Source organism: Sapajus apella, unplaced genomic scaffold (assembly GCF_009761245.1).
Source record: "Sapajus apella isolate SASKATOON/1434 unplaced genomic scaffold, GSC_monkey_1.0 scaffold57, whole genome shotgun sequence".
NCBI lineage: Eukaryota > Metazoa > Chordata > Mammalia > Primates > Cebidae > Sapajus > Sapajus apella.
In genome coordinates this window covers 2,262,805-2,276,744 of record NW_022436997.1, presented here as the reverse complement: position 1 = coordinate 2,276,744, position 13,940 = coordinate 2,262,805, and the positions used below count along the sequence as shown (strand labels likewise).

Below are 13,940 nucleotides of genomic sequence, written 5' to 3'. Positions count from 1 at the left end.
TCACAGTGTCCTGTCTACTTATTGGCACACCCACAGTTTTATATTTGACTCTTTATCTCCACTGTGTCTAAACTTAATGTCACTGGGTGAGGCTTGCCCTGCTTGTCTCGCTGATCCATGGCTTTCAGGGGCCTTTTACCCAAAGTCTGTCACACCTTCTTAACAGATACAGCATTAAGTTCCAACCCTCTTCACACCTGCCTTGGCATGACTAATAAATATATAAGTCCTAAGATAAGAAATATAATTGCCTTCTGTCAGCCTGTGCTTTATGCTAGAGAAAAGGCTTAGTCACTACTTTCATTAAAAAGGCATTCTTATGTAAAGACTAGCATACATAAACAAGTCAACATTTTATCTTATGTGTTAAGGTTAAAGCAAACAAAATTTTATTAATTTGTTCATTTTATTTTTCCTTTCTGTTCTCAAACTTGAGAATATTGGTTAGAGGTAATTGCATTATACACCACAATGCTGCAACCATATACAGATTGCTTCAGTGGATAAAACGTTAGATACAGAGAGTAATAATATTTAAAAGTTGTTATATCACCATAAACAGAATTATCATTATTATTGTTATTTTTGAGACAGAGTCTCACTCTGTCACCCAGACTGGAGTGCAGTGGCACAGTCACAACTCAGAACAGCCTAGACCTACCTCCCAGGCTCAAGAAATCCTCTCACACCAGCCTCCCAAGTTGCTAGGACCATAGGTATGCATCACCATGCCTAGCTAATTAAAAAGAAAATGTTTTGTAGGGATGGGGTTTCCCTATTTTGTCCAGGTTGGTCTCGAACTCCTGGGCTCAAATGATCCTGCTGCTTTGGCCTCCCAAAATGCTGGGATTATAGGAGTGATCCATGGCACCTGGCCCATAAACAGAATTTTTTAAAAATATATATTTTATTGCATTTTAGGTTTGGGGGTACATGTGAAGAACATGCAAGATTGTTGCATAGGTACATAAATGGCAATGTGGTTTGCTGCCTTCCTCCTCATCACCTATATCTGGCATTTCTCCCCATGATAAACAGAATTTATATGGCTTGAAAAAATGATACTAGAAAGAAAGATAATCCAGGTGATGTGGAAACTACTCCCATTTGCCTGCTATCTTATGTGTCAGACACTGTGCTCCAGTGTTTTATACACATTATCTCATTGTTTAGAGAGAAGAAATTGACTGTGGAGAAGTTGAGGAATAAAATAGAAATGAGCATACACACACATATAATTATATTGATTGAAAAAAATTTCAGCCAGGGCTTGATGAACATTCTTTTTATATACAAGTTTTTTTCCCAATTTTATTTTATTTATTCATTTTTCATTTTTTGAAATGGAGTCTCGCTCTATTGCCCAGGCTGGAGTGCAGTAGTGCAATCTCGGCTTATTGCAACCTCTGCCTCCTGGGTTCAAGCAATTCTCTGCCTCAGCCTCCCAAGTACCTGGGATTACAGGTGCCTGTCACCATGCTGGCTAATTATTTTTTGTATTTTTAGTAGTATAAACGAGGGGTTTCACCATCTTGGCCAGGCTGGTCTTGAACTCCTGACCTCATGATCCGCCTGCCTTGACCTCCCAAAGTGTTGGGATAACAGGCATGAGCTACTGCACCCAGCTTTTTCCCAATTTTAAATAATGGATGATATAGATTGATTATAGACAATATTATGGGTATCCAAAATATTGTCTATAAGGAAATGTACTCACTTATAATACTATGGGAGATGTCCAGGAGTATATGACTTTGGTCAAATTGACTGGGGATCTGGAATTGTGAATTATTGTTATGAATTATTGTTCTCAGTCATCACATTTATCGAACTCAGAAGGATCTTCAATCAATTTCTCCGCTGACCCGAAGCTAAGGAATTTAAGCACCTATCTGGATTAAATGTATCTCCCAGGCTAGGACGGAATCTTATGTTTCATAGCATATTCCACAGTCCCTACCATTGTGTGCAGTGGCTTATAGTATTAAGGATGGATATATCCTACATTTTTTCACTGTGAATATATGACATTATAATTATCTATTTTTCTTTGCAAAAATTGTGCCATTTTCAGAAATACCTCATATGTATTTCATACTTATGGCTTATTCTTAACCTCTCAAAATATTTTTTTCTTCTACTTTTACTCTGAAACATTTTGTTACTTTCAGTTACCACAAGACAAAAATTTGAGTAATTGGCTGAGAGAATATTGGTCTAAATGAAATATTCAACCCTATTTTGTTTTCTTTGGGCTACCATTTACATGGAAAATGAACAATTACAAAGTGTATGTCAAATTACTCTCTCGTAGAGGACATGCCCAGATATCTCTGCTTTAAAGGCTCACAGAGGTGGCCATTTGCTGATCATTCTAGTTCCTAGTTCTCTTTTTCCTGTTTTTTTTTTTTTTTTTTTTTTTGGGTCTGCAGAAAGTGTAACCAAGCTCTGGCATCTGAATATAATGGGAAGGACTCTGAAACTAAAACAGTTCAATGTGCTAGTTTCTAAACCTGGCTTTATTACCTCTATGTTTATTTTTCTGGTTCTCAGTTTTCTCTCATCACGAAAATGAATTGTTTTGGTCCAAATGATCTCTAACAAACTGCCAGGTCTATAATGTGAAGTTTCAATGATTCATATAGTTTAGAAGGCGGGAATCAACAAGCCCATTCAATACATACTAAAGAGGCCATGTAAGGAGCATCCATGTATCTCTTTGCTGCTTTCTGGCTAGGCTGTCATGCAATAAAATGGCTATATGAAGCAATGGATAAGAGGATGGACTCTGGAGTCAAATTACTGGACTTTAAGTCCCAGTTCCAATAACTACTGGCTGTGTACTTTCCTCAATTTTACTCAGCTTCTCTAGCTGGTTCAGTTCCATGGAACTTGTGTTGAATTACTTGGAACTGGGGTTGAACCTAATGACATTTTTGAAGATCTATCTAGTGTCAAGATCCACAGTACTCTATTTGATAGGTACACTGATGCAAATAACTATCAAGGAACAAAGAGTGACTCTGTGGATTTCAACTTCAGAGTTTAGAATGAACCCAATGTTCAGGAAACAGAGCTCAAATGAATGTTTTCCCATGGCCATTCTCCTACCATTAAAAAAAAACTGTCCTCTACGCAGATCTCTGTAATGCTCATATGATGTTAACCAAACTAAGAGCCAAATCTATTTAGCTCTTAATTATAGGCTGATAATTCCACATGCTTCTAAAATACTCCATGGTAAAACTGAATAATCCAGATCGGATTAGCCAGGTCCCTTTCTATCTATGTCCTTTGCTTCTTTTCAGGGCAGTTTAAGTTGTCCATAAAACCTGGTATCCTAACTGTGGCTTACCTGGATCGCTCTGTTCTTTTCATCTCTTAGCTTCATAGTATCGTATGGATAGAGAACACTTTATAGCTTACCTCACCTAATCTCTTTCCTATAAGAGAATCCCTTATATATGCTCACATTAGTCAATAGCAGGTATGATTCCATACCATGTCTTGTATTTTTTCTTACTGGTTTACATGTAATCTTGTCTGACAAAACTGCAAGCTGCATGAGATAGGTATATGAGTCCATTTTCACACTGCTATGAAGAAGTATCCGAGACTGGGTAACTTATTAAAAAAAGAGGTTTAATTGACTCACAGTTCTTCATTGCTGGGGAGACCTCAGGAAACTTATAATCATGGCATAAGGGGAAACAAGCACATCCTTCTTCACATGGCAGGAAAGAGAAGTGCAGAATAAAGAGGGGGAAAGTCCCTTATGAAACTATCAGATCCTGTAAGAACTCAGTATCCAAAGAACAACATGGCGGAACAACCCCCACAATCTAATCACCTCCCACACGGTCCCTCCTGTGACACATAGGATTGTGGGAACTACTAATACAATTCAATGAGATTTGGGTGGGAGCACAGCCAAAACATATCAGTAGGGAAGGGCTCAGTATGGAGGACTCTTCTGCTACTAATAGCTAGAGCTGGCCTTGGGTATGAGGTTAAGAATAAGTAATAATCTCTCTGTTCTTCAGTTTCCAACACTAAGAGATGGAAACAGTAGAATGACAGATTGGGTTCTAACATTGTAAGAGTCTTTTTTACAAGACTGAGAGTTATCAAGGTGAAAAACATTTCATCATTGTTTTTATATTTCTAGTACCAAGTTCAGGTCAAATATAGTAAGTTCTAATGAACGTTTATTGACAAAAACATATGGTATGTATCTCCTGTACTCTCACAGTCTCTAGTATAACCTGAGCCACATAGGTACTTTTCATACATTATTTCATTTAACTGCATTTAATCCTCATTGGTGCTACTAACTATAAGCCCATTTTTTTTCAGATGAAGAAGGTAAAACTCAAGAGAAGTAGCTTAACTGGTTTTCCACAGGGTGAGTCAAATTCAAACCTGTCCAAATTCAAATCCAAATTCCTCTTCTGTTACAAGATGACCCTGTGTTGCAAGTACATAAATTCACTGAGAGTCTTTACTCTTAATTCTAAATCAACCAGGAGGGTCAGACTCATCTTAGGCACATTCCCTATAGTCCTGCTGAAAAAGTGCTTGCTTGGGACTACTGGGCCATGTGGGTAACATCTTCTTGGCCTCAGCCATAGGTATCAGGAATGTGCCTTTGCTGCACTGAAAGCAATCAGATATTTTCCTCTGAGGAAGCTGTATCCCAAAAAAGATTGCCAAAACAGTTGGAGGTTATCATGGAGGGTAAGGAAAACCAAAGTCAGATGTAAGCCAAAGTTATACAGGATCAAAACCAAGAATCTTGTGAAGAAAATTCATCTCTGAAAGAATAGAACAGACAGATAAAAAGAAACACAGGCAGGCAAGAGTCAGTGTGACCCTGGAGAGGGAGAGAGTGGAGCTGCCTGGCAACTTCCCAGTTCCCACGAGGCCTGCCTATACTTTCTATATCTGCCTTCCAGGGAGGTTCACCTGTATCTTTTCAATAAATTACCTTTTAACATAACCAAGCCATCCCTACAATGACCTTTCTGAGCATCCCTTTTGCTGTTACAGCCCGTGTGGGTGGGATTTTTAGGGAGAAAGAAGAACCTCCATGTTTCTGTGGTATTCCTCTAGATCTCTTTTTGGCTCCTATGCCATATAGAGTGATATAAACATAAACTCCTTACAGCTGGGCACCTAAGGCCCTGCTAGGAATTGGGAACATTTCAAATATTGCTTCATATTTGGAGCACTCTGAAGTCACAGTGACAAATTTACCAAAAAGCCAGAAAATGAAAACCCAAAAGAATGTTCTTCCCCACCTTGCTGCCTTTCAAGTAGTAAAAGCCACTCTCTTGGAGGATGCTCACAAGGAAATGTGTGCCAAGAAAGCTTCCCTTTAGTGAATTTCTTGCAGCCAGGAAGGCAAAGGTTCCAAAACTACAATCTAGTCATTGTTGGACCTGGGGTTCCGTTCCTGGGACAATTACATCGTGCTCCTGCTTAGTGCCTTGTTGCTTAGCAACCACAATAGTATTAGGGGAAGAAACTGAAGAGATGAGTCTTTTCCAAAGTGGGACTGGACTGGAAGGAATCAGGAATGGAAATTACCTTCTTATTTCCTAGAGATAATGTGGCCCCCAGAGGTTGTAAAATTAGACTGCTTCAGAAAGGACTCATGTCCATGTGATATTTTAATAATCAAAACTAGTATTTCAACAGAATTTTTTAACTTTTTAATGTAACTGTACATCTGATATTTCCTGTGAGCCTTATAATCATTAATATCTTAGGGCAAAATTTTAAGTTTTCAGTTTACAGAGAACTGAGGTAGAGAGCTCTGAAATTGGCTCAGCTTCACCCAGCCAGTTAATGGCAGAACAAGACTATATTCCAAGACTCATTTTCTTTCTCTCCACAACATCCTTGATTGAATCATTCATGCAGTCATGATGCAGGACTGATGATCATCTCATATGCAGAGTTAGACATGATGGTCTTAAAATGTTGGAATTTTAAAATAACTATGGCTCTAAACTCACTTTCCCTCCATGCCTCTCATTCTCACCTTCTGTCTCTCCTGAACTCCGCAGGATCCAATAGCCAAAAGGAAATTATTTGGCTGAGCAGAGCCATGGGCCAATGTCCATTCTGTGGACTGGTTCCATATCATGTTGGTTGTCAAATATTTTTGACATTCCACCAGCCCTTACTGGGCATATACTGGGATCCAGGTACAATCTTATCCAGTAATATACAGAAGTACATGGAAAGCACTTGATCTCAAGGACGTTTAAAAATTTTCCCCTCAATCTGCAATTGAGAGAAAATAAAAAAAAAAAATAAAGACACAAAGCTTTTTCTGGAATATTTCTCAAGACAGGGAACTCACTATTATTTAAGTAATGCTTTGTTCTCAGTTTAGGTTCAATAACAGTGTTTTTCATTATATTGAGCCGAGGTCTGCCTCCTCATAAACTCAGCTGACCAGCGCTTGTTATCATCCACCCACTCCACCCTCGAGCAGAGTCAAGCAATCTCTTTCGTATTTTCCCTGATGTTTTTCTTACATTTCAGAAAAACTTTCACATCCCAATCTCACTGTTCCCAATATGCTCCCACTGTTCTTCTAGGACTCTCTTGTGACCTAGGATCAAAATGGAGAGAATTTTAGGGCTGGCTTGGTCCTTAGAGACTTTCAAATACTACTCTTTTTTTCAGAAGTGGAATTGGAGGGACGGAGAGATGAAGGTACTTGTCAAAGAAGTTGATAACAAAGTTTCCTTTATGATCTGATCTGTGGTCTTTTTTACTGCAGCATAGAACATACATCTGAATTTCTACATTTCCAGACTGGCCCCTAAACTCCAGATGTCACTTACTCACTGTATAGTTCCTCCTGGCTATCACCTTCTTTTATTAGCAACACCTACGAATACTGTGTTAGCTGAGAGGGTAGGAGCTTTGTAAGTATCCCTATCACATTGTGGGAGCATGTGCTTTCAATTGGATCAGTGATTCTCAATGCTGATTACATATCAGAAACACCTAGGATATTATTATAAGTACTGATGCTGGGTCTATGCAGGACCAGTTAAATAAAGATGAATCCCAAGCATCAGTAATTCCTCCAAGTAATTTTGATTCATAATCAGTATTGAGAACCACTACATTAGATATTACTAACCCATTTCCCAGAAAGGTGAGAATCAACACTGTAGAAGGTGACTGGCTCTGAGCATTTGATTACACTACTTGACCTCAACTTCTGATAAAGGAAAAAAGGATGGGTTAGTCTCATTTATTTTTACCTTTAGCTTCATAGATATGAAAATGACATGTCCTGCTCTTGTACTTTGAGGCAAACTTTGAGTTGTATATATCCCTCTAGTCCTCAAATCCTGCTGCATATGACCATCCTGCACATCCTTGGAGTACATCTGGCATAGGGCCTTGCACAAGAAGGAGTTATCACTATGGTCATTTTACAGGTTAGGCACATGGATGCCCAGAGCAGTGAACAATAGCCCAGTTGGCAACAATTCAGATATTTGGTGCTATCAGGGGAACAATTACTCTCAACTACATTTGTTGTCATTGTCCATGCGAGGCACAGCCTAGACCTCGTAAGTTTTATATTTGGTTGGAAAACAGTTAATAGCAAAAAATATTTGTGTGTGTAAAGGGGAAAATGAAATGTGCACGTTAGATACACATAGAAAATAAACGTGCAGCAATTTTTAAGAAGACATGATTTCAGACCCGACTCTCCTCCCACCACTTCAGCATCTGTACTCCATGCACCTCGTAAGCATCTCCTTTCTGCTATTCTGTGTGTTAGTTGTAGTTAGAAGTTTGCATGTCAGTCTTTCCCACTAGGTCATGAATTCTGTGAGGATGGGGACTACGTCTTGGTCACATTTATATCTCTAGTTGCTACTAAAGTATCTGGCCCATCACCATGCTCCATAATTATTTGCTGAGTGCTGGCATGATTGTGACATTGGAGATTGTGTAGGACTAAGAGACATATGTCCTGTGCATTCTCATTAAGTGCTCAGATGGCCTTTTGATTTTTTAAAGGGTTCCTGGGCCCTGGAAATAGGTATTTTAAAATTGCCTGACTCTATTTTCAGGCTAGAGTTTTACCAAGTTCAGACTTTCTGTGTGTCAAGGTTTGTTTGTCAGATGATCACAAACTGGTCTAATTATGAAAGAAGATGAGAAGAATTCCTGTGATGTTCCCATTCTATTTACAGATGTATAGTTCAGTTGATGGGGTTTTAGTTTTTAGAAATCCTTTCTTATTATATATTAAAATTGAAATTAAATTTATTAAATAATTTGAATGAAATTAAATAATTTTAATGAAAATTTAAATTATATATTAAAATGGTCATATTTGTAATATATTATGTAGTTATATACTAAAAATATTAATATGTATAAAATATTTATTGTATCTATTTTACATATCTATATGTATTTGTATGTATATATGTGTGTGTGTGTATATATATAGAGTGTATATATATAGTGTATATGGTGTGTATATATATATAGTGTATATGGTATATATATATATAGTGTATATATATACAGTGTGTATGGTGTATACATATATATAGTGTATATATATACAGTGTGTATGGTGTATATATAGTGTATATATATAGTGTATATGGTGTGTATATATATATAGTGTATATGTTGTATATATATATAGTGTATATATAGTGTATATGGTGTATATATATATATAGTGTATATGGTGTATATAGTGTATATATATACAGTGTGTATGGTGTATATATATATAGTGTATGTATATACAGTGTGTATGGTGTATATATATATAGTGTATATATATAGTGTAAATGGTGTATATATATATAGTGTATATATATAGCGTATATGGTGTATATATACATAGTGTATATATATAGTGTATATATATATGGCATATATATAGTGTATATATATATACAGTATATATATATACACACACACACACACACACACACACACACACACACACACATATCGCCAATCATGCTTCAATTAGCCATGGGGAATGTGTTCAATGAAATATATTGGTAGGTGACTTTGTGCAAACATCATGGAGGGCACTTACACAAATCTAGATGATACAGGATACAGCAAACCCAGGCTATGTGGTGTAGCCTATTGCTTCTAGGCTACAAACCTGTACAGAATATTACTGTACTGAATACTATGGGCAAATGTAATACGATGGTAAGTATTTGTGTATCTAAACATAGAAAAGGTACAGCAAGAATACAGTATTATATTCTATGGGACCACAGTTGTATATGTGGTCTGTTGTTCACTGAAACATTATTATGGGTGTGTGACTGTATATACACACACACACAAACATATATATGCCCCCCACACAGAGGCATATATATTTTTTCATATATATGTAAGAGAGTGAGACTATTCCTCCTTTTCTTTCTCTCCTCTCACCTTTCATGGTTCAAAGATGGGCTACATATAAGGAAGGAACATTGGAGAAGAAGTCAAGGAATATGGCATCTATTCCTGGCTTTGAATTAACATAGTGGCTTGGGGTAGTTCATTATTTCCTCAGTTTTAAAAAGATGGGATTCTAATAGATGATCTCATAGGTAAACTTCTGCTGCACTATAATTCTACAGACTTAACATTTATTGTAGTGAATTTTAATAAGGTACTTAGCTACTCCTCTAAGCCACACAACACCACCGGAAGGAAGACCCTGTAAATATGCCTATATCCCTTACAGAAAGGAAAGGACTGGGACAATTAGCTTTAGTTGTGGTTTGGATGACATTAGATAGCTATTTGCTTGTGGAAAAACCTTTCTGATTTCTGGGGCTACTTTCTCCATTGGAAAAAGGTGGGGAATAGGCCACATTGCTATCTTAGTTCTCTGTGGACTTTGGTGTAGGATTTCAGAAATCTGGGTGTACAAGCAAATGGGAAAGGTGATTTGATTATAGGAAGAGTTGTTTTGACATTGTATTCTGTGCTTTGATCTCTACTTCTGTCATCAGCTCATAGGCCCTGCTATTTTTTCCTAACTTTCAGCAATAAGAATGATTTTTTTTCAGCAATAACAATGATGCAGTAATAAAGCATAGTAGAAGACCTATTGAAACATGGCTCCATGGGAAGTCTTGCAGTGACAGATGAAAAGTTTGTGGCCAGTCAGAACATTCCTCTGAAAAATAGAGGACAGAGCACTTAGATCAGTAAAAGGCTGGACTATCCGTTCTGAGTCAGACTGAACCTCCATCCGGATACGAATTGGAATGGGATTGACGCTGGAAGGGGTGCACCCCAGTCTCCCAGTTTCTTTCACTCTACTTCACCGCAGTGTTCCTGTGAAAAGCTTGACGAAGAAGTTCTGTGAAGGAACTCAAACCAGCAGCCAGTGGCAGGGAGGCAGCCACTGATGGTGTCGGTGAGGGAATGCCTCCGACTCACCTCCAAATCATTCGTCAGTCCAAATAGCCCACAGCTCTCATGAAGAACATGATGGGAGTCCTCTCAGAATCCCAGTTCTGAGTCAACTTTATCCCAAGATCTTTAAATGGAACTATTTGCAGACCTTCCCGAATTCGTATCTAACCTATATTGTTTTATAACATAGACATATATCTGAAGGGTTCCATTCCCCAGTTTCCCTGGAAAGACCCCCTTTGTAGGCCAAACACAAACACTCAGGGATTAAAAATGCCACCATATTTTGTAAGAACTGAAGATATTCCACTTTTTTTATTCCCATCACCGTGAAGACAACTGCCTGCCACTGTGCGTTTGTCATGTCTCAGTGTCCTTCCCTTCAAGTGTCCAATTCTCGTGAATAACCAGAAAATGTACATGAGATATGAATGCATACAAGTCGCTTAATAAAAGAAATATAAAATAAAATAAAAAAATAAACCCCTGAAAGTGAAATATAATTACCAGGTTAAAAAAAAAAATGCGCCCAGTTTCGAGAGCCTATCACAGCTCACGCCTGGGCGCCGTCCCCCCCGACACTGCTCCTGTTGTGTCAGATAGTGGCAGTGTTGAGCCCAGGAACCCGCGCCGAGCCCGCCGCGCTCCCCGCTGCCGCTCAGTCTTCGCGGCGGACTCCGGCGCGCAGGAGCCACTGGGCCGCGAGGGCTCCGGGGAGCGGGAGGGGCGCGGGGTGGGGGCGGCGAGGGGTCCCGGATCGCCGTCCACAAACTGTTCTCCTTTTCCCCGGGGAAGAGCCGTGCTCCCTTCAATTGACAGAAATTCACCGGGGCAGGGGGGCGGGTGGGGAGAGAGGTCGCTCGCGGCTGGCTACTGGCTGCGCCTCCCCCGGCTCCGGTCTGGGAAGCGGCCCCGGGCCCTCCGGGCGAGCAGCGTGGGCACCGGCGCCCCCTGCGAGGAAGAGCGCGGGGTGGCGGTCCCCGCTCGGCTGGGCCGCGCTGCCGCTCCGATCCTCCTCCCTCCCGCGCCCTCCCCTTTCCTTTCACTAGGAGTCCGGGACTCGGAGAGGGCGCGGGAGGCAGGCACACGGGCCCGACCCCACTCCAGCGCTCGCCGGGGACGCGGGCGGGCGGTGACGGGACGCGGCGGGGGCGCGGGGCGGGCGCGGCCATGGAGCGGCGGCGGCGGCGGCGGCGGCGGCAACACTAGCGACCGCGGGCGGACGAGCGGGCGGGCAGGGCCGCCGGGCGCCGCGGACCGAACTGCACAGCTCAGCAAAAGCGCCCTAGCCCTCCGCGCGCCGCCTCCTGCAAGCTCAAACCCTGCAACATTTTTAACGCTCCAATCCATCCTTTGAAAAAGAGCAGAAAAAAAAAAAAAAAAAGCAAAAAAAAAAAAAAAAACAAAAAAAAAAAAAAAAAGCATTGATCGGAGAGACGGGGATATATATATATATTTATATATATAATTTTTTTTGGCTCCTGCTAAAATTAGCAGGGCTCGCCGCGCGCCTGTGTGCGAGTGTGTGCGAGTGTGTGTGCGTGCGGGCGTGTGTGTGTGAATGTGATTACTCCAGGACTCCTCGGGCTCCGGAGACGCCATTTTCCCCCTTGATATCTCTCTCCATAAATCGGTGGCGCGGCGGAGGCGGCCGAGTCGGGCGGGAAGCGCGGGGCCGGCCGGGGCGCCCGCCGCTCGCCGCCGCCTCCGCGCGCCCGGGGGCCCCGGCGCCCCCCGAGCTAGGGCGGCCAACCCGCGGCTCGCCGTTTGACAGATGCTCATCGCCATGGAGTTGCCGCAGCAGCACCTTTGGGGGCTCGGGCGAGCGACGGGAGCCGGGATCTGAGCGAGCGCCGGGGCCAGCGGAGCCGGAGCCGCCGGGACATGGGTGAGCACGAGCGGCGACCTTGGCCCGGGAGCCCAGGCGCCCAGCCTCCCTCCGCGCCGCGGGCCCCCGTAAGCCCGGAACCAGGGGCGACGTGTGTGCCCTGCATGCAAAAGTTCACGTCGCCTTGCTGGGTCTTTGACTTTGCACCGGGCGGGAAGGGGGAGACCGGGCCGAGGGGGCGGGATGCCGGTCCGGGCGAGGTGGCCGGAGATGGGCGCGATTCCGGCGGGCCGGCGGGTGGGCGGTGAGGCTGGCTGAATTGGAGTGGCTTGTTGGTGGCAGCGATGGTGGAAGCTTTGGGCTGGAGGCTGGGAGCTTATTGAGTTTCGCCTAATCTGATCTCCCCCCCTCCCCCCCTCGCCTTTTGCACCCTCCCTCGGTCCTGCCGCCGGCTGGCGGGGCTGGCGGGTTTGGCGTTGGTGGAGTGGACTCGGGAGGGGGAGGGGGTAAGGAAAGGGGTGGGAAGGCAGGATAAGCTCCCAGACTCCACCTCATGCTTCATTCCCTGCTCTCTTTGTAACTTGCAGGTTAAGTGGAGCTAGAGAGCTACATTGTAACCTAGTTGGATTTTTTTGGGGGGGAATGTATCAGAATCTAACGTGTCGTTAATAGAAAGAAGAACAGGCAAGAAGTGGTCCAGCCGGCGAAGGTTGGTGTGTGCTTGTGTTGTGGCTGTGTGTTAGTCTTTTTCTTAAAAATCTTAATCAATGGATTTGAGTCTCTTTCTTATGCTCTCTGGTTTTGGGACTCTGAAAAGATAGGAATTCCCTTAAAAGCAGACGAATGCCTTTTTGAAAGCACGCATTGTGTGCGTTTCTAGAGGAGCCGTGGGCTTGGGAATGAACGGCAGGCTTCCCCGTTCGGTGGTTTCCAGTGGGAAATCACTCCGGAAAGGGAAGCCTTCGGTATCGATTTATTGTTTTTGTCTTCCAAACCATTATCTCTTTGACCAAAATACTGTCTGAGAAGTTCCGCAGGGACAAAGTCAGGTAAACTGGACAGGGCAGATCTTTAGCAAGATGGTGATAACGGGGATGCTGTTTTCAGTGTCTGTTTGTGATGGAAGCATTGTTGGGTAATGGCAATTTCTGATCGGTAGAGCATGCTGGTTCTAAAAAAATAAGTTAACTGCCGAAATACTGTCTTCCAGCCCCCCTCCCCTGCACAGTACAGCACCTATTTCCCCCGCCCCCCCATCCAGACCGCTTACTACAAGTCTGAAATCGGATCCAACTGGAAATATTTTCATTGGAGATTGAAAGTTGTACAATTGGAAATAGGAGATGAGGCTAGAGGTACTGGGAGTGTGGAAGGGGAGTTCTTATTGCCCCCTGATGCTGCATTTATTCTTTATGTGCGTCTGTGTTGGATTCTCAGGGTGTGTATCTGTCTAAAAGGACTGTTGTGGGAAGGATTTCCGATTCGTTTCCGTTTCAAATAAACTGTCCTGATAATCTCACGGTTGACATCTAACGCTAAAAGGGCAATTTGTGTGTCTCTTTATCCCTGCAGAAACTCTCCTCCAAAAGGCCAGTTTATTCTGGACTTCTACAGCAGAGACCTTTCCCTTTCAGCCCCTACACTCCCGCTACCTCCTGCCAAATAT

The 13,940-nt window shown here is 42.3% G+C and overlaps 1 protein-coding gene across 4 annotated transcripts in view; it reads left to right on the top strand.

Moving 5' to 3' along the window:
• The first annotated feature begins 12,204 nt into the window (after positions 1-12,204).
• The window catches only part of SETBP1 (SET binding protein 1), a 377,101-nt gene continuing 375,365 nt past the window's right edge, over positions 12,205-13,940 (top strand). For 2 of the 4 annotated variants that reach the window (XM_032245407.1, XM_032245405.1), the window contains exon 1: positions 12,205-12,334. The gene's annotated coding sequence lies outside the window, so the exon portion shown is untranslated. Of the gene's footprint in view, positions 12,335-12,848; positions 12,984-13,940 lie in introns of those variants that run through there. The other 2 variants (XM_032245408.1, XM_032245406.1) reach the window with 1 other exon arrangement.